The sequence below is a fragment of the Microtus oregoni genome, unplaced genomic scaffold (genome assembly GCF_018167655.1).
Source record: "Microtus oregoni isolate MIOR12 unplaced genomic scaffold, Mior012 000049F_ref0000343, whole genome shotgun sequence".
In the NCBI taxonomy this organism is placed as follows: domain Eukaryota; kingdom Metazoa; phylum Chordata; class Mammalia; order Rodentia; family Cricetidae; genus Microtus; species Microtus oregoni.
The window spans coordinates 6,810,852-6,833,039 of record NW_024543223.1 but is presented as its reverse complement, the minus strand read 5'-3'; positions in this window follow the sequence as shown (position 1 = coordinate 6,833,039).

Below are 22,188 nucleotides of genomic sequence, written 5' to 3'. Positions count from 1 at the left end.
AGTCCATAGTCAAGGAGCAGAGAAAGTTGAATATTGCCGCTTAGCTCAGTCTGCCCTTTTTATTTAGTCTGGGACCACAGCTCACGAGATGATACTGCCCACATTTAGGGTAGGCCTTCCTACTTCAATAGTGACAGTCTGGAAAAACCCTCACTGAAACACCCATAGACACACATATGTTTCTATAGTAATTCTAAATCAATCAAACTAAGGATGGCTATTGGTCTTCATACCATCTATATCACAGGCTCTTCCTTTGGCTCAGCACATACATGTAATATGCAGAGACTATGACTGCCTTCTGTACCTATGACTAGGCTATGAATGTTCTATGACTCATGGTAGACACTTCCAGCAGACATGCTTGGGGTACACTGGCACAGAAGCCACTAAGACATACCTGCAGCCAAAAAACAAACAAATAGCTCAGGGCAACATGCCTAGGGTGCCAGTGTCCAGCAAAGTGATCATAGGGACAGACTCACATAGGATCTTTGAGAGGGGCCAAGGAGAAGCCCAACTTCCAGGGAATCCATGGCATGCTGCTGGACCAGGGTGGGGCTGGCTCTGCCTCTCCCACCATCCCTCCACCTTAACCTCTGAGTCATACTCATGAGTTACAACCCAAACCCCAAATTCCATAAAAACATGAAGCATAGTTTCTGCAGTGGACTCCTGGGCCTTGCCTAAGCTCAGGTGTGTGTGGACAGAGAGGCAAGAGAAGGCCAGGCTAGGGCCAGAGCTCTGGGTTTGTGTGGTTATTTGTGCTTTCGCTCTTTCCAGAAGTTCCTGAGAAGAGATTTTCTTTCCTGCTTTTTGGTACTCTCAGAATGATTGGCAGAAAACTATGCTTTGGCTTCATAAGGGCATGGATATGATGAGGTCACCTTTGAGGATGCTTGGTGTGGGGTACCCTTCTGTATGCTATGAATATGTTTTATTACCATTGATTATTAAAGAAGATGTCCCAGCCAGTGGTTTAATAGAGTGAAGCCAGGTGGGAAATCTGAACAGAGATAAAGAGAGAAAGTAGGCAGAGTCAAGGAGACACCATGTAGCTGCCAAAAGAGAAAGACACCAGCCACCAGTGAGAAACTTACCAGTTTCTTACCAGTGTGGTGATTCACAGATTCATAGAAATGGGTTAATTTAAGATGTAAGAGCTAGCTAAATATGGGTGAGTCATTGGCCAAATAGTGTTGTAATTTATATAGTTTTTGTGCTGTTATTTGGGTCTGGGTGGGTGGGAAACGAACGAGCAGCCTCCACCTACAGATGTTACCTTGAGAATTGCTCGGTATGACACCTACTCTGTGCCACATAACCACACATGGCCCCGCCTCCTTTTTGCCTTTTTTAGTGGCATCTGTAGAAGTAAAATGCTGTCAAGTCCTGTGCGGCAGGGCTGGGGTTGAGCCGACCACTGTTCAAGCCCAGCTTCCTTTGCGTTTGTGAAACAAAAGCCAATTTGTTGAACTAAATGTCCAGAAAGCTCTGCGGCAGTCTGAGCCTACCGCCCGTTCTGGGGAGGGTCCGATCGGGTGGACTCTGTGGCTCCTGGGATTGTGCTCTTCTCTTGCTTTTCTGCAGCACGGTGGCTGCACTCTGGAGACATCTTTACCCTCTGATCTGCACTCTCTCCTTTTCGCTTTCTGCTGGTGCACTCTAGCGGGTGCCTGAACGCCCTTTGCCTAGAGATGAGCTGTCAAGCTACTGTCTGCCTGGCTCTATGTAGGCCAGAGGCTGCTTGGTATAAACCCTGCATGAGAAAGTCAACAAGAAAAAAACCCAAGAAAATCATCCCACAGTGCACCCAAGTCTCTTTGTCCTTGTAACCATGGTGTCTGGGCAAGCTAAGGGAACACTCGGGAAGGATTTTTATCTTAATGAGAAACTGACACAAAGGGCTAAGAGAGAGAGAGAGAGAGAAAGAGAGAGAGAGAGAGAGAGAGAGAGAGAGAGAGAGGCCCAAGGGAAAGGCTCCTCCAATTTGATTTTTTTGGCTAAGGCTATTGGAATATGGAGGGTGGGAGTAAAATGTATAGAATATTCTCTCTCCAATGACGCAAAACTCTGCCTTGTGGAGTACTTGAGGACAAAAAGAGGGGGCTATGTGACCTGTGGAAGAGGTGACTTGATCCATCTTTCAAGTGGGGTCTTTTCCAAGCTGTGAGTGTGTTCTGGGCACAGGGCTTGGCAGTGTCACTCAGTGACGGAGTCATGACATCATTCAATGGCATGGAATGATAATATTTTTACTACTGGTGGGAAAGACACTCGGAGTCAGGAATGGGGTGGGGGTGGGGATCCTGGCTGATTCTAGTCAGTAGCCTAGGGCTGTGCTCTCCGGGGTGCTTAAAGCCCCCCCCCCAGTTATGCAGATGAGCATGGGATAAAGTACCTCTATTGTGTTTGTGAATCAGATTGTATATGTCCAGCAGCTACTATGTGCCCTGGTTCCCTATGCAACATTGTTTCATTAGCATACATTGTCCCTAACCTGGGTCTTCACCTTTGGTTGACCCGAGTTCTGTCTGCCTGCTCCTGCATTGCCATCCTGACCCTTATGTGGCCTGAATAGCTCAGTCCTTTGATCCCTAGCACAGATGACAGAACTTTGTGGCTTCCTGCTGGACCCCTCACTTGCTCTCTATCTCCTGCCCTGGGAAGGCAGCACTTGACCCTGAACAGAGCCGCACTCTGCAACCCGGGCTTGTCTTTTTTTTTTTTTTTTTTTTTTTTTTTTTTTTTGGTTTTTCAAGACAGGGTTTCTCCGTAGCTTTTGGTTCCTGTCCTGGAACTAGCTCTTGTAGACCAGGCTGGCCTCGAACTCACAGAGATCCGCCTGCCTCTGCCTCCCAAGTGCTGGGATTAAAGGCATGCGCCACCACCGCCCGGCCCGGGCTTGTCTTGAACTCATCACATTGCTCATCCTGGCTCCAGCCTCATGATCGTCTTCTTGCTTCAAATGCTGAAACCATAGACATTCCCAGCCAGGGTTTTGTCTTGTTCAGCCCTCTGTCCTCCACACATGGCACAGAGACCTAACAACAGTGAGGGCTCAGAACACGACAGAGAGGGCTCAGTGGACCTAGAAATGAGACTGATGTCAGAGGGGCCTGGACTGGGGCTTCTAGTCCTAACTGGCATCTGTGGGGAGAGCCTTGTACCACAGTAGCCTCTGTCCTCAGAAGTTTCTAAGTATTAGCACCCTGGATCATTCCTGCAATCCACAAAGTAGGGATAACTGTAGTCTTTCTACAAACATTTTACAAGCAGGGAAACTGAGGAATGGGTTCAATAATAGTTGTCTAGAAAACAGATTATCCACTTTCTCACTGTGCCCTATGATGAGGTGGGTCCACCGTGAACCTAGTGAGTTAAGCCTGGGCACCACTTCCTGACTGTGCCCAATGTGTCCTATACCCTCTGAATGATGCTAAATGGCCATAGTATTTCTCTGTGCCTTGGTCTCCCTTCAGGACATGATAATCCCTGCCCTGCAGAGTGACTGGGCGGTCAGAGGCCACATGTGCGGCACATGGAAAGAACCCTGTTGGTATACTGCTATGTGCTCACTGGTGTTGCTCACGGATGCATGCTGTGGCTCACAAATACTCTGGTGTTACTGACAATCTTGGAGTCTTTCTCTACAGATTTCTGTTTTAGAAAAAGGAAAGGAGACTGGACCCAAGACAAACCTCAGAAGGATCCATCTGTGTCCCGTGTACAACAGGTAGCATCAGGAATGGCAGGCCAACCCGAGGAGAACATCACAATCAGAGCTCACGCTGTAGCCTGGGAACCACCTAATCTCAGTTTTAACCTGCTCATTTCAGCCTGTGATCCTGAGGCTGCAGGGAGCAGGGGCAGGCTAGGTGGTTCTGAAAACTACAGTTAAGTCTGAGGCAGAGATAACTGGCTTGGATCACAGATACAAAGCAGGGGCCGGGGGAAAGGAGTGGAGACCCAGGTTTGCGGTCGGGTCCTGTAGGTTGAAATTCAAGGAGGCACAGCTTCCTTCCTCAGTGTGCTGACAAATTTTACATCTACGCGACACAAACAAAAACCATTTGAGAGGTCTGAACCTCAGCTGAGAGAATGCCTCCATGAGGTAGTACTGTGGGCAAGCCTGAAGGGCATTTTCTTAATTAGTGATTGATGGGGGAAGGCCCCAGCCCATTATGGGTGGTGCCATCCGTGGACTGATAGTCCTGGATTCTCCAAGAAAGCAGACTGAGCAAGCCCTGGGAAGCAAGCCAGTAAACAGCCCTTCTCAATGGTCTCTGCACTAGCTCCTGCCTCCAGGTTCCTGCCCTGTTTGAGTTTCTGTCCTGACTTCCTTTGATGATGAACAGGGATATGGAAGTGTAAGCCAGATAAACCCTCTTCTCCCAAACTTGATTTTTGGTCCTGGTGTTCCATCACAGCAACAGAAACCCTAACTGAGACACCTGTGTTCTGTGACTTTGCTACTTGTCCTCTATATCTTGGGCCACAGGAGGGAAGCTCATGCAGGTCTCCGCCCCAGGTTCCCTTTGTCCCCCTCCCCTTTAAAGCCTACATGGCTTTCTCCTTGTCCCCAGGGTTTAGACGAGGTTGTGTTTCAAGGTATGTTTCCTGGAGTCCTATAGCCTAGGGATGACCACATAACCAGCCATATCTTTTGTTTGTCCTCTTTGTCTTCTGTCAGGAGAGGAGAGGGGTTGGACCTGGGACATTAGACCTGAGAGCAGGTGGCTTTGCGACTGTTCCATGGTTAATTTAAACAGATTTGGTGGGTTGGTGGTCTTGGAACATGTCTGTTCTTCTGGGAAGCCCTTCTGAGGACTGGCCTTTCCTCTTAGGCTGCATGAACAAATCAGTTAAGTGTTTCCTTCCCCTCAAGTGAACCTCACGGGAGACCACCCGGCAGATGATGACTGTTCCTCTCCCTAATGGAGGCCTTATACCAGTAGCCTGCATCCAACCCTGCTCCTCATGTGTATTTCAGGGCAAAATCTCACCAGACTCCTTCAGGGCTGTGAGTATGATCAGGGGGTGTCATCCTGGGAGCATGTGTCCATTGGCTTCTTTTTTTATTGACATGGAATAATTGCCATGTTTCTGGGACAAAGCACTGTCTCTCCAAGTGTGTGTCCTACATGTGAAAGCCCCATGTGTGATAAAGTCAGAGAAGTTAGCAAGCCAGCACCACCAATCCAGTGTATCCAGTGCTAACTATCACCTGGGATCCTTGAGGCTGAACCTCTGCCAAAGCAATGCCATTCAGTGAACCTAGTGGCTTGGGTTTGCGTGTCTTATCTGGACAGCAAGCCCTTTGACCTGAAGCATCCACATATTCCACCCAGAAAACTGGCCTACCCAGGATCCCCAAGCTTATCCTCTGTATGGGGTTGAATTGAGGCTAGGTCAAGTCAGGACCACCAGATAAGATTGGAGAGACCAAGGACACAGAGGGTATGACAGGGATGCAGACTGCAGTCCCCACCTCTGCACTGACATGCAATCCCAACTGATCAGCCACCAGATGCCCTGCTGATCAGATTCCTGAAGGTCAGACCTTAGTAGGACATGCTTCTCTGCATGCACTTAAAGTTCCCCCAGGAAACCAAATGACGGGGTGAAGGGCGCAGAATAGGATCAGAGTGGCCTTGGACACAGGGGTGCTCTGTGTGGATGGGAAACTCCCAGGCAATGCAGATCCCAGTTCAGTGGGGACTGGTATGGTCCCTAGTGAGCTGAGCTGGGACGCGATAGGATTCAGACTTCTCACACCATGGCCCAGTAAGAAACACACATCTCAGGTGATCCTGGACACAGACCCATCACGACTGAGCCCTGAGAGACAGGGTTAGTCCCCCTCAGGAGCGACTCAGACAATTTGTCTTCTTTTTCGTCTCATGTCTTAAACAGCTGGGCCCCACTGTCAAAACTTCTCCACTGGCCATGACCTATACTCTCACAACTTCAGGAGGGGCTCAGGGATGGGCAGCTTAGCTGATTGAGTGCTCAGCTAACATGCATAAAGCTTTCATAAATCAGATGTGATAGTGCACACCTGGAATCCCAACATCTGAGCATTGGAGACAGGATCAGAAGTTCAAGGTCATTCTCCACTGCATAATAAGTTGAGGGCCAGCCTGGGCCAGAGACCCTGTCAAAATAATATGCCAAAACTAAAAATTAAAAATTAAAACCTCAAGCATCTCTCCCTGAAGCCCTTACTCTCATTCCCTCATTTGGAACCAAGTCGTTAGCAGCCCCACCCTGAGTGCTTGGCCTCTCTCTAGTCCAACAGACCAGCAACAAACCAAGAGGGCCATGGAGCTCTGCCTGCTGCAGGCCTGTGGGAGAGCTGATGCTGGGAGAGACAGCGACTGAAGATGGCGAACCACAGCCAAGGCAGGTGGGGCGGCCTCTCAGAACACAGGAGTCATTCTTACAAGGACCTGGTCAGATGCTCCACTGTCACCATCTTGAACTTTTTGTCATTTGTCTTTGAATTTGTGTTTTGTGACAGTGGGGTGTCCAAGTACACACACACACACACACACACACACACACGGGGAAACATGGGAGCTGGCACAGCTGGCTGGGGCTGGGAACCAGGTTAGGGTTGCTGCTGGTGATAGTGATGGTCACTGTGGGGATCCCAGGAGATGGGAAGGGTCCTGTGGGGTTAATGCTCAGACCATCCTGAGAACACGGGAGACCACTGGCTCTCCATCCTGGAAGCCTGGCCCAGAGGTGGTTATGTGTGAACTGTCTAGCTAAAGCCAAGACCAGAACTGAGGGTGCAGACAGTGAAGTTGATGGAGGTTTAGAAGGATGCAGTCAGAGCCCAGAGACCAAGGGCAGCAACACAAAGCTTCTTCAAACGCTGAACACAGAGGTAGCACGTGACCCAGCTAGACCCTCATAGGAATCTACGTGCAGGATGCTGGATCCTGCCATAGAGATCCTCAAACACCCTTCTCGTGAATGCCAGGAAATGGAAGTCATCCAGATGCCCAACAGAGGGACAGAGAATGAACACATGTTCATGTGCCTCATGGAATTTTATGCTAATGAAACCACAGCATTTGCATAAAAATGGATGGGACTGGAAATTACTTTGGTAAGTGGAAGAAGCCAAACTCAGAAAGAAAAACACCATATGATTTATCTCCAGATTTAAAATTACATGAGGGGTGTGTGTGTGTGCGCGCGCATGCATTTGTGTCAAATGTCACATGATCTGCCTGTGTATAGGTGTGTGTGCATATGCACGCACGTGTGTGTGGAGGTCTGAGGTTGATGTCAGGAAGCAGAGAAAGACCATGCGGGTGCTCAGCTCACTTTCTCCTTTCAGTTCATGATCGCAGCATATGGGATGATGCCACCCATATTTGGGGGTGAGTCCTACTTTCACAATTAGCCCAATCTAGGAATTTCTTCAGAGGATCCCCATATGTTTGTCTCTGAGGTGACTGAATATCCCGTCAAGTTTACATTATTAACCCTGCAAATCTCTGTATTGATCAGGGCTCTCTAGAAGAGCGGGATGGACTGGAAGGTTCCAGGAGAGCTCCAGGTGTTCGGTGCGTGTGTGAAGGTGAAGGTCTGACATCGGCAGAGCGTGGCCACTGCAGTGACAGTGGCAGGATAGACGCAGTGTTTGCAAGGCAAGCGGCCTCACGTCACTTTGCTTTCTCCTTAGATCTCTTTATATCTTGGAAGGTGTGTCCCCTACTTAGCTGATCTTCCCTTAGAACAGCCACATAGACGTGCACAGAAGTGTGGCCCTCCGGTGCTTCCAGATCCTACCAGGTTGACAAGACCAGCTATCACAGCTCATAAGTGAACTTGCTGAATGGCGGTCTTCAAAAATCCAACACTCAGGATGTTACATGAAAAAATGCTGGGGCTGGGTGAGGGCTCAGAGGTTACATGTTTACCACACAGGCGTGAGGATCAGAGTTGGTGTCCTCAGAATCAACAAAAATGCTGGTGGGTGTAGCAGCCAGTCTGTAATTCCAGTCTTGGGAAGAAGACACAGAAGATCCCCAGAGCAAGCTGGCTAGCAAGATTATCCATATCGGAGAGCTCTGGGTTTGATTGAGAGTCCTTGACTCAATGAATAAGGCTTGGAAGAATAAGAGGTAATGACTCCCAACACCAAGCTTGGCCCTTAACTTGTATGTACACATGTGTACCCAAACACACGTAAAAACAGAAAAGGAAAAAAGTCACTTGGTCCATAAATTGCGATTTCTCAGAGTGTTGTTCTTTCAGTTGTACTAACTAGTTGTCTGTCACCTTGACACAAGCTAGGTCATCTGGGAAGAGGAAACCTCAATTGGGAAAACATCACCGTAGGACATTTTTATGCTTAGTGACTGATACAGAGAGCCAAGCCCTAGCCCACGGTGGGTGATGTCACCCTGGGCAGGTGTCCTGAGCTGTGTTAAAAAGTCAAAGAGAGCAAGCCATAAGCAGACTTCCTCATGTTCTTTGCTTCCGGTCCTGCCCCAGGTTCTTCCTTCTTGAGATCTTCCCTGACTTCCCTTGGTGATAGGGTGGAACCTGCAAGTGTTAAGATGAACTAAACCCTTTCCTTCCAGGGCTGGTGTTGGTCATGGTATTTTTCACAGCGATGGGAAGCAAAGCAGGGCATGCTTTACATGCTTATGCTGTGTGTTGGTCTGAAGGCCTAGAGGGAGTGTCACTATTAGAAGGTGTGACCTCGTTGGAGTAGATGTGGTTTTGTTGGAAGAAGTGTGTCGCTAGGAGGTGGGCTTTGAGGTCTCAGATGCTCAAGCCAGGCCCACCGTGGTGCTCTCTTCCTGCTGCCTGTGGGACCAGATAGAGACCTCTCAGCTACCTCTCCAGCACCATGTGAGCCTGCATGCCACCATGCTTCTGGCTATGATGATAATTAATTAAACCTCTGAACTGTAAGCCAGACCCAATTCAATGTTTCCCTTTATAAGAGTTGCTATGGTTGAAGGGACACTAGCCCACTCGAACATTGATCTGGCAGGCTTTGCCCTTCTCCCCAATTCCCTCTGACTTACTAAAAAACCATTAGATTGCATTCCTAAAGGAAGCCACCAAGGTCTATTCCCTTATTTGACCACTTCCTGTTCCTGAAACTGACTACCAAGGTCCATCCAGTCATCAAATTATTGAAATCCAGCAATCAAAAGCCTCCCCATCCCACCCCTGCCTTGGCTCACCTCATTCTAACGAGGGGGTTCCCCTTTTATCTTTATTAACTGCAGGGTTTTTGTTTGTTTCTTTGTTTTATGTGTCATATCTGTCTCCTCTATACCCAGAGGCAGTCCCTTGTCCCTCCAGGACAAACCCCCCCCCCCGCTCCCTTCCCCTTCTCCCTCATCCTCCACACCCTCTCCCACCGCATCCTCCATACCCTCTCCCACCTCATCCTCCACACCCTCTCCCACCTCATCCTCCACACCCTCTCCCACCTCATCCTCCATACCCTCTCCCACTTCATCCTCCACACCCTCTCCCACCTCATCCTCCACACCCTCTCCCACCTCATCCTCCATACCCTCTCCCACCTCATCCTCCATACCCTCTCCCACCTCATCCTCCATACCCTCTCCCACCTCATCCTCCATACCCTCTCCCACCTCATCCTCCATACCCTCTCCCACCGCATCCTCCACACCCTCTCCCACCTCATCCTCCACACCCTCTCCCACCTCATCCTCCATACCCTCTCCCACCTCATCCTCCATACCCTCTCCCACCTCATCCTCCATACCCTCTCCCACCTCATCCTCCACACCCTCTCCCACCGCATCCTCCATACCCTCTCCCACGGCATCCTAGCCCAGTCTAACAATTACCTCTGCTCTTTCTCTTTTTAAAAATTACACCTGCGAGGTCATTTGCTGCTGTTTTTCTGCCTGAGTCGGAAAGCGGTCATTTTAATTTTTCTTCCCTGCTTAATAAAAGATTTCTCTGTGAAAACAGGTGTTTGGGTGTGGTTTGTGCCTAAGCCGGGGTCTGGGAGGGAGCCCCCACTGGGCGAGAGTCCCTTTTAGTCATGGTGTTGTCTCTTCATAGCAATCGAAACCCTAAGACATGTGTCACCCATCCTTAATATTGCCCCCACCACAGTCTATAAATAATCAGATTTAAAGGGATGAGTACCCTATGCCATGCCCTTGCCAGCAGGACTGCTTGCCCTCAGAACAAGTGTCCTGCATTATTTTAAACTGGGCCCCTCAAGCTCCTTAAGCTCCCTGTGTTCTGTGACTCGGGGCTGTGGTACCCTCAGCATAGACTATATTCCCTCAAGAGTCTGCTATGTGTTGCTGTGGGTGAGGGAGCTCCAGCCTGGAGTTAGCCTCCCTCCCCAGGGTCTATCCCAGGGGAGTCCCAGCTCTGCCCTTCTTCTGACAGGAGGTGCAGAGAGGAAGATACTTCCTGCCTGTACCTGAGGGCAGGATGTGAATCCCTAGCAACCTTCCTCCCAGGTCTGGCCGGTTCTGTGCCCCAGCACCTGCGTAACCGAGACTGGATGCTCTTTATAAATGCGGAATCCCCACCACGCCCAGGCCTGCTGCGATGGCATCCATGTCCTAATAACATTCCCAGAGGACGTGAAGCCCTAGGCAAGAAACAGTGAACTTAACCTGAGTCCTCTGCTTGGGAAATTTAGTTTCACCTTGTGCTGTTTTCAATGTGGCCACAGGAGGGCACCAGAGCTAAGCATTAGATAACCGGTTTGCCAGACAGTCTGAAAGGAAAACATTCAAAACAGATAATTTTCCACCTAGACGGGTATACAAGCCTCTGCCCAACAACAACAACAAATGTGTTTCATCGGAAAAGTCCTTGAGATGGGCCTGTCTATCAAAAATAAGAGGCTGGTTTCCCATCACAGAATCCCCAGGGCACAGGCCAACATGCTGGGCCCAGGGACCTAGGCCTTAGATGCCTGCTGCTTGTACTGCTCCCACTGTGACCAACCCTGTCTCCTGTCTGGGCTGAGTGTCCCCATGCATGATGTACAGATATTTGGGCTACAAGGTTCCCAGGGTCCCTTCTGGTTCCAAGGCAGCGGCTCAGACTGCGGGGGTCATTTTTTTCTGCAGCCTCTCTGCTAGGCCCCAGAACTTGGTGAGGAATACGGCTCTGCACCCTTATGTCCACAAGTAGAACACATTCCTTGCCTGTGTTGGCCCCGGGAGACCTGAGGCTTGCTAGAATTGGGGTTCTGCCACACCTGGGTGTGAAGGTTTCCAATCCTCAAGGTTGGGAACAAAGAGCACTTTGGTTTCTTTGCTGCAAGGACTCTGAACCTCAGTGGGGAAGCATGGAACAAAGCAGGAAATCCACGTAGCCATGCAAAGACGGAGGAGCTGAGGCCCAGGGAAGGAAACAGCCATACCCTATGGGCCAGACACTGGTAGGACAAGCAATGGAACCCAACTGTCAAAAAGCCAGGAGCAGCACCCCAATGCTGTTGCTTTATCAGAAGCCCCTGGACTAGGGCAATCAGCATGCATCAACCCTTCCAGGTGCAGGTGCCAGGGCAGTGCATTGGCCTTGGCAAAGGAAGGCCAGGACACAGGAGCTGCCCATGGTCCTAACATGTCTGCCTAGTGATAGGCCCCTGTTCTTGTGAAAGGCAGACAGACAATGTCCTATGAATGAGCCTGTGGCAGCCAGGAGGGCAGGCCATAGGACAGGCAGGGCCCCATGTGGTGGTCAGGGAAAGCCCCAGGAGGCGGCTCGTGAATCAGAAACATGAAATTCGGGGATGGCTTATGGACTTAGGAACAACAGCCGGGCAGAAGGAAGTGCGGACACAAAGGGCATGTGATGGGTTCATTGTGAGAAACAATAATCTCCATTCGTAACAGGAGTCCTAGAGACTGAGAGTAGCGAAAGAGACGCAGTTTAGCGGATGGTTTTGAAAAGCCAGATGTCTCAAAAATTAATGTGGGGGGCTGGAGAGATGGCTCAGAGGTTAAGAGCACTGGCTGCTCTTCCAGAGGTCCTGAGTTCAATTCCCAGCAACCACATGGTGGCTCACAACCATCTGTACTGAGATCTGGCGCCCTGCTCTGGGGTGCGGGCATACATCAAGGCAGAATGTTGTACACATAATAAATAAATAAATATTAAAAAAAATTAATGTGGGGGAAGAACAACGAGATGGCTCTGCAGGCAAAGGCGCCAAGCCTGATTGTGGGGTCCCTGTGAGCTCTACTGATGGCAGAGAAACAAACAGCAGGAAGCAAGAAGGAAATCAGCTCAGCATGACTTAGGCTGGTTCAAACTGCTGGAGTCTGACCCCAAGTGGTTTGGTTTTGACATATTTAAAGACAGCACAACTTTGGAAAAGGGTTTCCTCGTGACAATTATCACAATAAAGCTTACGGCATGACTACATCAAAACCCCTTTGCAAAGCACACGGCCTTTGCAAATCACCTGTGACCTCTCCCGTAAGAATGGGCTCCAGCTGGACAGTGGTGGCACATGCCTTTTATCCCAGCACTTGGGAGGCAGAGGCAGGAGGATCTTTGTGAGTTCAGGCCAGCCTGGTCTACAAGAGCTAGTTCCAGGACGGGTTTCAACGCTACAGAGAAGCCCTGTCTTGAAATCAAACAAGCAAACAAACAAAAGAATGGGTTCTACTGACTGAGAAACAGTGCTTGGGATGAGGGTCTCGGGAGGAAGGGTTTGTAATAGCAAACTCTTTTGCAAAGTATACGGGACCTCTTTTATAAGAATGGAGTTATTCAGGTGAGCCCTGGATCTACAGAGAGAGAGAAAAACAAGCTATTAAACAGCATCCCTCCCAGGCATCTGGATGGAAAACAGGTATGCACATCCCTTCCATTGGAGAAAAATGGTCGTGTTTAACAATTCTGGCTTCTCTATCACTATCTGTGAGCATGGGGGCCTAAAATCCTTCTACACACACACACACACACACACACACACGTACATACACACACACACTTTTTTATTAAAATAAAATCTAACAGCCTAGAAACTATATTAGAAAACCTTTAGATGAAAAAAACCATGTTTAGTAAAGTAGATACAAAATCAACATGAAAAACCACCAATTGTTAGGAGCAGTAACACTGGACATGCTGAAAAATAACAGGAAAACATTCCCATTCCCAATACTGTCAAAAAATTACACACCCAGAAATAGCCTAACCAAGGGGCCATGTGATCTTTACAATTAAGATTTTAGGCAATGCTAGGCTTACTCTGGATATGGAAGGCAAATAAAACCTTTCCTTCCCCAGGGAAAAGAAAGAAAGATTTTAGGCACTGAAGGAGGAAAGTTGCAGAAGCCCCTAGAAGATGGGAAGACTTCCCATGTTCACAGATGGACCAGCAGAATTAATATTGTGAAAACAGCTATATACAAAGCAACATTCAGATTCAATATTCTCCACCAAAATTCCTGTGTCATTCTGTGCACGAATAGAAACAAAAAAGACCACAGATCAAAATGGAAACACCTAAGATTCTGACTAGCCAAAGCAATCCTGAGCAAAGGGAGCAGTGTGGCAGGTAAGAGAAGATCTACATTCAAGTTATATTACAGAGCTACAATAGCAGAATCAACATGACACCGTCACAAATGCAAACAAGCAGGCCAACAGACACAGGACCTAAACAAAACCACAAAGTTCCAGCCACCTGATGTTTGAGGAAGGGGCCAAAAATCTACACTGAAGAAAAGACTGACTCTTCAAAGCATGTGCAGGATAACTGGATAGCCACACAGAAAGGATGAAACCGGATCCCTGACTCTTGCCCCATGCAAAAAAACAATTTAAATGGATCAACAACCTTAATGTAAGACCTCGAACTTTGAAGCTGTTACAGGAAAACAAAGGGAAAATATTTTAGATCTTGGCACTGGCAAAGACTTTCTGAAAAGGACTCCAAATGCCTAGGGAATAATAGCCGGAACAGACAACAGGATCTCAGGAACTTTAAAAGCGTGTGTGCAGCAAAGAAACAATGGAGTGGAGACAGAATGCACAGTGGGAGAAAATCTCTGCTAGACAGACATCTGACGGCACATATAAAGACTATATGAAGAACTCAGAAGAGCATCAGAGGTGATGTCTCAACTGTCCACAAGGCTCCTGCCAGCAACTGAAACCCTCCCACCCCCGCCCGCCATGCCACATCTCCACAGGTCTAAGCCGCCTGCTGCTGAGCCTGGAGGGCGTTGGAAGTTTAAGCTGCTTCTGAATTGGGGTAATTTTCAGTGCCCCCTCAAATCTGAAGTTCTGCATTGCTGAAGATTTTCCTCTATTGTTTCCTGCGACACAGAACAAGGCGTTCCCCTCCCACCAGCCCCTGGGCTTTGTAAGGAAGACAGTGGGGGCTTGGGGGTGAAAGCACTTCACAGCAGAAGTAGGGGCGGTTGCTGTGCACCACCCCCAACCTGCAGCCTGGGTGTGTGCGATGTTCTTAGCGTTTCTTCTCTAGAGCCACAGGAAATGTTCCGGGCACACCTGTTGCGTTTGGAACACCGAGGGTGGGGCATGTTGTAGCAAAGTTTGGGAGCACGTGGACCCAGAAGGTGTCCATAGTAGCTCTGGGTATATCTTTCAGGCTCTCTTCCCGAGGTTGTCCCGTGGATGAAATGAGCCGTTTGATATGGGTGTGTCCCAAGCACTCGGGGAAGGGTGCCACTGACCCCTGGAGTGACTACAGACCACCAGCTCTGCCCGACCACCGTGTGCCATGCTGCACTGGGCCAGCTCAGCAGCCTAGAGTCTGTGGAGGGGATGCTCAGAAGGGATCATGGGATTTCTGCAGCTATAAGGGCACCCCATAGGCCAGGCTCACTGATGTCCTTGTCCAGGCTCAGCCATCGGACTTAAAGGAAATTGCTCTTGGAAATCAAGATGCCTTGAGCTGTAACTGGGTGAAGAAGCCACAGGGTCCTGACAATGAAATGTCACTCAGCACCAGAGGAGAAAGAACCATGGGGGCCATGGGGAAGGCATCTAGCTACAGACACTAAGAGGGAGCTGGCCACTGGGGTGCTGCCTGATGCCAGCTCCATGACAACCAAGCAAGGAGAACAGTGGAGACAAAGGAAAAGTGGACAGACTAGATATCTAGGGTAGTGACACATTCTTCCTGAGCCTTCGTGGTCCCTTTGTCTAAACCCAGAGAGTGAGCATCCAGGATGGAGATCCCAGAGGGAAGGTCCAGCTCCAGGGAGATAATGATCTGCTGGTCCTGCTGGGAGCTGGAAGCACACAGTGGGGGAGAGCAGGCAGAGAGAGGGAGGGGTGATGTGATATCCAGTACTTTGTGCTCTGTTTTGCTGTGAAGCTTAAACCTCTCCAAACAATGAAGTTTATTTAAAAAGCAGTGGAGGATCTGGGCAGTGGTGGCTCAAGCCTGTAATCCCAGCACTTGGGAGGCATAAGCAGGCAGATAGCTGTGAGTTCGAGGCCAGCCTGGTCTACAAAGTGAGTTCCAGGACAGCCAGAGCTGTTACACAGAGAAACCCTGTCTTGAAAAACAAACAAACAAACAAACAAAGCCAAGGAGGAAGAGGACAAAGGGGGAGGAATGGAGTCAGCACCTCCTCCTGGGAGCCTTCCCTGATTGATGCTCAAATCTGAAGGCAAGCCTTCTTCCTGCAGAAATCTGCATCATCATTGTTTCTTAACTGGCTCTTCCCAGCCCCTCCCCCCCACCCCAGCCTAACCAGTTCTTCTATTTCTAGTTTCCCAGCTGCTAGCCATTGGTCCCTGGAGTGGGGGGATTTGCCTCATACCCTCTCACTCTTGCCTTAGTAGCAGAGTCGTCTATGGAACACAGCAGTAGCTGTCTAAGTAGCTATAGCCTTCCTGCCTCTTCTGAAGACAACATAGACACAGGGACACGGCAGGTACGTTGGCACGCACAGTCTGTAGCGCCACTGCTGCTGTGTCTATCCCCGTGACACTCTGGGACCTGAACTGTCACCCCTGAAGCGCGAGTCCTGTGTGGACTTTCATGGTCATTACACATGATGCAGATAAGGGCCTGGACACAGGAAGTCACCTGCCTCTATGTGGTACCTCCGTGGGCTGCCTAGGAGCAGACATCCTCAAACAACGGTCCTCCTCCGAGGGGCCTCGCCCTTCTCACAGCTCCCCCACACTCTCCCCACATGAAATTTCCTAATGCATCGGGTGACTCACTAGCAAGTGGTGGTGGTACACGGTTGGCTGTCACTCTCTGCCTTCAGAGGTGGGTAAATCACGACTCAGACTCACACAGAGGCTCAGAGCTCCGAGAGACAATGGGGTGTGTGTGCACATTGGGGAGTGTGGAGGTGTTGGTAGTCGTGGGCCTGATGGAGCACACAGCCCTGAGACACGAGCCGTGTGACCATCACCAACCTGGACTCCCACCCCCTTGTACTGTGATTCCCAGAAGACTATGGAGTGGGTGCCACTCGGCTGAAGGAGGGAAAGATAGAAAAGGGGTGGGGGTGGGGGTGCTGCCCAGGGCCATGCTGGAAGGTGGGGGAGGTGGAGAAGGATGGGAAAGCAGAGGCTCTGCCACTCAGCAGCTGTGCACTGTGACCCTTAGGAACCTCCGTCTTTGACAGGAGGGACAGATAGGTTACAGGAAGATCCACAGAGCCCAAAAGGCAACACAACCAGATATAGCCAAAGCCTGGGGAGCCTGCACAACAGAACTGGGGAGGGGTGAACTTAGCATGCCTCGGGAAGTCCCAGGACTGCCAGATGTCCAAGGTGTTCACATGCACTTCTGCCCAGGACTCCTGCGGAACTCAGTCTTCCAGCTCAGCTGCTGGGATTGGGGACCATGCTCCCCCAGGGTGCTGTGGGATGAGGGCCTCCTGCCTACAGTGGTGTCTCCAGGTCTCACAGGCATCTTGTTAAAGCAAAGTTTTGAGCTGGGTGGTCTAGGGTTGGGCTCTGCATTTCTACTTTGATGGCGGTAATACTGTTGGCATGGTGACTGATCACATTATGACCAGCTGACTTAGCAGTTAAAGTGTCTGTATTAGTATCTATTGTCATGACAAAACACTATGAATACAAACAATGCAAGCAAGAAAGGGTTTATTTAGCTTATAGCTTCCACATCACAGTCCAATCACTGAGAGAAGTCAAGACAGGAACTCAAACAGGGCAGGAACCTGGATACAGGAGCTGATGCAGAGGCCATGGCAGAGTGCCGCTTACTGACTTGCTTTCATGGCTTGCTCAGCCTAATTTCTTATAGACAAGCCCAGCACCACTTGCCTAGGGGTAGCACCACCTACAATGAGTCGGGTCCTCTCAAATCAACCACTAATTAAGAAAATGCACTACAGACTTGTCCACAGGCCAATCATTTAAGGGTCCCTCTTCCCAGGTGACTCTACCCTGTGTGAAACTGACGTAAAACTAGTCAGTATAGTGACCCTATATATCATAGTCTCCAGGGACCCTAATAACATGAAGATGCCTAGGCCTATCTCATTGGGTGCTGATGCAGCTGGTCTCCCAATCCTGACCTGCTCCATGTGTTATCACTATCAACCCATAGGACTAAAAGCTCCCAAATTCAGGCTATGGGGATGGAGATGGTGTCTTGGTTAGGGTTTCTATTGCAGTGAAGAGACACCATGACCACAGCAACTCTTATAAAAGAAAACATTTAACTGGGGCTGACTTACAGTTTCAGAGGTTTAGTCCACTATCATCATGGTGGGACATGGCAGCATGCAGGCAGACATAGTGCTGGAGCAGGAGCTGAGAGTTCTACTGACATCAAGAAGTGATGGTGTGCTGGGCATAGCTTGACTACAGGAGACCTCAAAGCCCACCTCCACAGTGACACACTTCCTCCAACAAGGCCATACCTATGCAAGCAAAGTCACACCTCCCTATGGGGGCCATTTTCTTTCAAACCACCACATATGTTAAGTCTCTAAAGCATTTGACCTGGTCACTCGGGCCACAGTGTTCAACACTGCTTGCTTATCCTGTGGGCACTGAGTCTTTCATTTGATAACTGTCTGTTTAAATGGTAAGGGGTTGACCACCTTCTCCCCAAGGTCATCCTTGTGAAAGACCAGAATTTTCATACCCCACCCAAGCTTATCTATGGGAACTTGGCTGGGTATCAGGTGCCACAGAGCCACAATTCTGACATGTTGTCATTGGCTGTCCACTTCCTGTGGCTGCCTTGCGATAACTTGGTGGCTTCCAACCACAGAGATGTACCCACCACCATTCTGGAGTCAGCCCTCTAAAGTCACCGTGGCTAGGCTGTCACCAAGGAGAACTCGGTTTGCTCCTTCCAGCTTCCAGTGGTGGCCAGTTGACACCACATTCATCCAAGTACAGCATCTTTGACCTCTCTTTGTCCCAGATTCATCTTCTTCTCTGTGTGGTCCAAACCTCTTGATGATCTCTCTAGACGTACACCAGCGATTATATCTAAGGTCCACCCAGACACCCAGGCCTGCATTCATGCATGCATGCATGATCCCATTCACAGGATTCAGCAATCAGGCCCTGATACAGATGATTGGTTTCCTAGCATACCAGTGGCCTGAAAAGGTTCCATCTCAGCTCTCCTGAAGATGCTTCACCAGCCCCTGCCCTTAATGTCTGTGAGTCTGGGTGAGTTTGACCCAGTGCCTGGACTCGGGAGGAAGTCAGAGAGGGCTATCTGCAAAAGGGAGCTGCAATGTGTGTGTGTGTGTGGGGGGGCACTTGAGTGGAGAATCTGAACATCATGACATCATGGGAAGAGATCAGGATCAGGATGTGGGAGGAAGACAAGGCAGGTGGTCCTGGTGCTATAAGAAGGAAGCTGAGCAACCATAAGGAGCAAGCCAGTAACCAGCACTCCTCCATGGCTTCTGCTTCGGTTTCTGCCTCCAGGTTCCTGTTTTTGAGTTTCTGCCTTAACTTTCCCCATAATAGACTGTGTTCTGGGCCCACAAGCTGAAATAAACTCTTTCTTCCCCTAGTCATTGGGTTGTGGTGTTTACTGCAGTGACAGAAACCCTCATTAAGACACCCTCCTCAATCCCGCTTCTTTCTTTGTCCTTAGGCCCTGCCTAACATCTGCATTAATTCAGAAATTCACGGCCACTTTCCCACTAGCTGCAGCTTTCTGATTCCTGAGCCATAAGTGGCTTTTTTCCTTTAAAGCATTAAAAATAAATGGCAGTGGTACCCCGAAAGGAGTCTTTCATGCCCTGTTTCCTCTCCAAGTACCAACCAGACTTACGTCCGTCCTTCCTTCCTTCCTTCCTTCCTTCCTTCCTTCCTCCCTTCTTGCCCACTTCTCAGTTGTGATCCTAGAACGGCCTGACTTCTCTAAGAGAAGCTAGATTACATTTTTTTAGTTGTGTGTCAACATAGGCTTTCCTGGGAGCCTGCGGTGTATTTTTTGACAGCCCCGCTTGGCAGCCCCAGCAGGAAGTTACTGGCTCAGATCAAATCAGAACTAAACTGGCCGCCACTTCCTGTTCCTGGCTGTACTCTGTCTGGGAGCCGCCTCTATGTTTGGGATGTCATGGTCAGAGCAGAACTTCACGGCTCTTCCCCTTTAAAAAGCGGCTCAGCACAGCTGCTTGCCATGCTGCGTGTTCTTTTTCTCCTACCTGACAGATGAGCCCTGTAACCCAGGGAAGGGAGCCTTGATGTTGTTCCAAAGTCCCCCAGAAACTAGGAACCACTAGCATTCTCCCCTCCTTTGGCTGGGACCCTTTCTTGCTGAAATCCCACAAAGATGTCTCCCTTTCCTTGAGTTAAAGGGTACACCTGCAGCCTGGGGTCACTGCCCCCTTCTTCTTTCCTCTTCAATTCCCCTCTGGTCTGTCTGTTGCACAGCACTCTTCTCGGGAGGTTTTTCAAATCATTAACTCCTCTTCCTCCCTCCCTCTTCCTCCTGCTCATCTCCTTTTTATGTGTGTGAACATATGCACTTTTGTGTGACGTGTTTTCCCTCCTCATTATATACTGTCTACCCCTCCAGTTGGTTATCTTCCAGTTTGCTAATTTGCCCTCACTTCTACCGTTCTTTTCAGATTTGCCTGTGACTTTGTTCATTTTTCAGCTCCATGGAAAAGGCAGTGTGGTGCTTTCTGAGACTCCCTGTGCAGTCAGAGGCAACTTTATTCAAATCTCTTCCCTTGGCCACGGGAAGATTTCTTTTATCTTGACTCGCCATGATCTTGCCCCACTCTGGTCTCTGTGTGGCAGCTTATGCAGCATCCTGAGAGCCAAGCCATTGTAATCTCCTGGACAGTGGCCAGCAGGGGTGGATGACCAAGTAAGTCAAGCATGCCCTTAGAGGCCATAAAGAATGAGTAGGCAAAGTCCAGCTAGAGCAAGCCTCGCTGTGCCCTGTGCGAGCCTCGCAAGTGTAGCAGGATGCTAATCCTCAGGGTGGGCTAAGCCCCAGCGCTCCCAGATGGAGGGGAGGTGGCCCAAGTGTGAAGAAAAGAAGAAAAAAACTCACCTTTTTAAAAAACTTTTAAATGTTCGAGAGATAATTGGGAGGGATGAGCTTCCCAGGAGGAGAAAACAGGTGTGTGGCTTAGCTGTGGTTTGCAGGAGGTGGGATGGGGAGAGGTGGGAGGTGGGAGCTGAGTCAGAGGAAGGAGAAGTTCTGGTGGATGTCACACGTTAAAGTGGCCCTATGCTTATGGTGAGTGCTATGGATCTCAAAAATAGAAGAAAACCATTACAGAGATGACAAATGTTTGAGCTATGTTTACCCTGATTTAAATCTCAACTTCTCTCTTTCTCTCTGGTGTGTGTGTGTGTGTGTGTGTGTGTGTGTGTGTGCGCGCGCGCTCCTCAAACAGTACCCATATGTCTGGATAAGTTTTATGTATCCGTTAAAATACATTTATATTAGCAGTAGCAGACACAAACCTTTGTTCACCACTGTAAAGCTCAGAGGAGGTAGGGCCTTTGAGGTGGTTAGGTTACTAAAAGGGGTTGAAGTCTTTTTGAGGGGTGCACCAATTACTCTCGTTTAATTAGTTTCTACTGAGCAGGTTATGAAATATGGTGCCTGTGTTTTCTGCTTTCCACAACCCACCTACCCTTCTTCTTTCTGCAAACGTTGATGCAGGACAAGGCCCTTGCTTGCCACATGCTACTGCCTGATCCTGCCTTCTTCCACCCCCAGAACAATGAGCCAAATAAACTTCTTTCCTTTGCAAATTACCCAGTCCCAGATATTCTGTCATAGCAACAGAAAATGCAGTAAGACAATTAGTTACCATGGAAATGTGAATTGCTACTGCAGGGGCCACTTTCCCTTTTCCATCTGGGGAAGGTTAAACAAAATTTTTAAATGTCATTCTTTGAACAACTCTCAGAAACTTGTTTTGGTCAAACGCGGCTATAGGTCCGAGAAAGTCACTGGCATCTGATGCTCCTGCTTCCTGAACTTGACCCTTGGGAAATAGTCACACACACACAGGGGTAAAAATGGGAAAAACCTCCACTTCTGAAAGAGCCCCAGAGGGAATCAGGGCAGGGCCACTCTGCTGGGATGAGTTTCCTTTCTCCTCCCTGAGCCTCTCCAGATTAGGCCCCAGCAGCTGCAGAATCGAAGTGTCTGGTGAACCAGGTGCCGTTGACAGAGTACGGTTGGAGTGGTTCAGTGGACAGAGGCCATCTCCAAAGCTATCTGGAGTACTCCCTGAGATGCTGTCCTGTCTCTGTCAGCCTGAACAATGGTTGCTGCACGTAAGCAAGACAGGTTCCATGCAGTGGGATGTGCGGTCCAGAGAAGAAAGGAACACAGAAACTAGTCCGTAGCTCTGATCTCCAAACCACACCTCTCAGATACCACAAAGAGGATCAAAAAGAAGGGGCCTTCCAACTGCCTGAGCCTGGCGTTCTTGTCTGGCTAATCTTTAAAGCCTGCTAGACTGCGTTTGGTTTTGATCATTTAAAGCACTACTTAGTGGCACGTGCACACTTATTTGAGCCACACTGTTTTTGGTCCTCGCTGCTACTCTGGGGAGTCCTCTATCTCGATGCCTCGGAATTAGGGCTCCTGGCACGAAGTGCGCGCGGTCAGCAGGCACAGCTATAGCCGATCTCAAGTGTAAAAATGGGGCCCCCGGGTGCAGAGGTGAGCGGAAGGTGGCGCGACTCTTGCTCCTGGGTCCAACCACC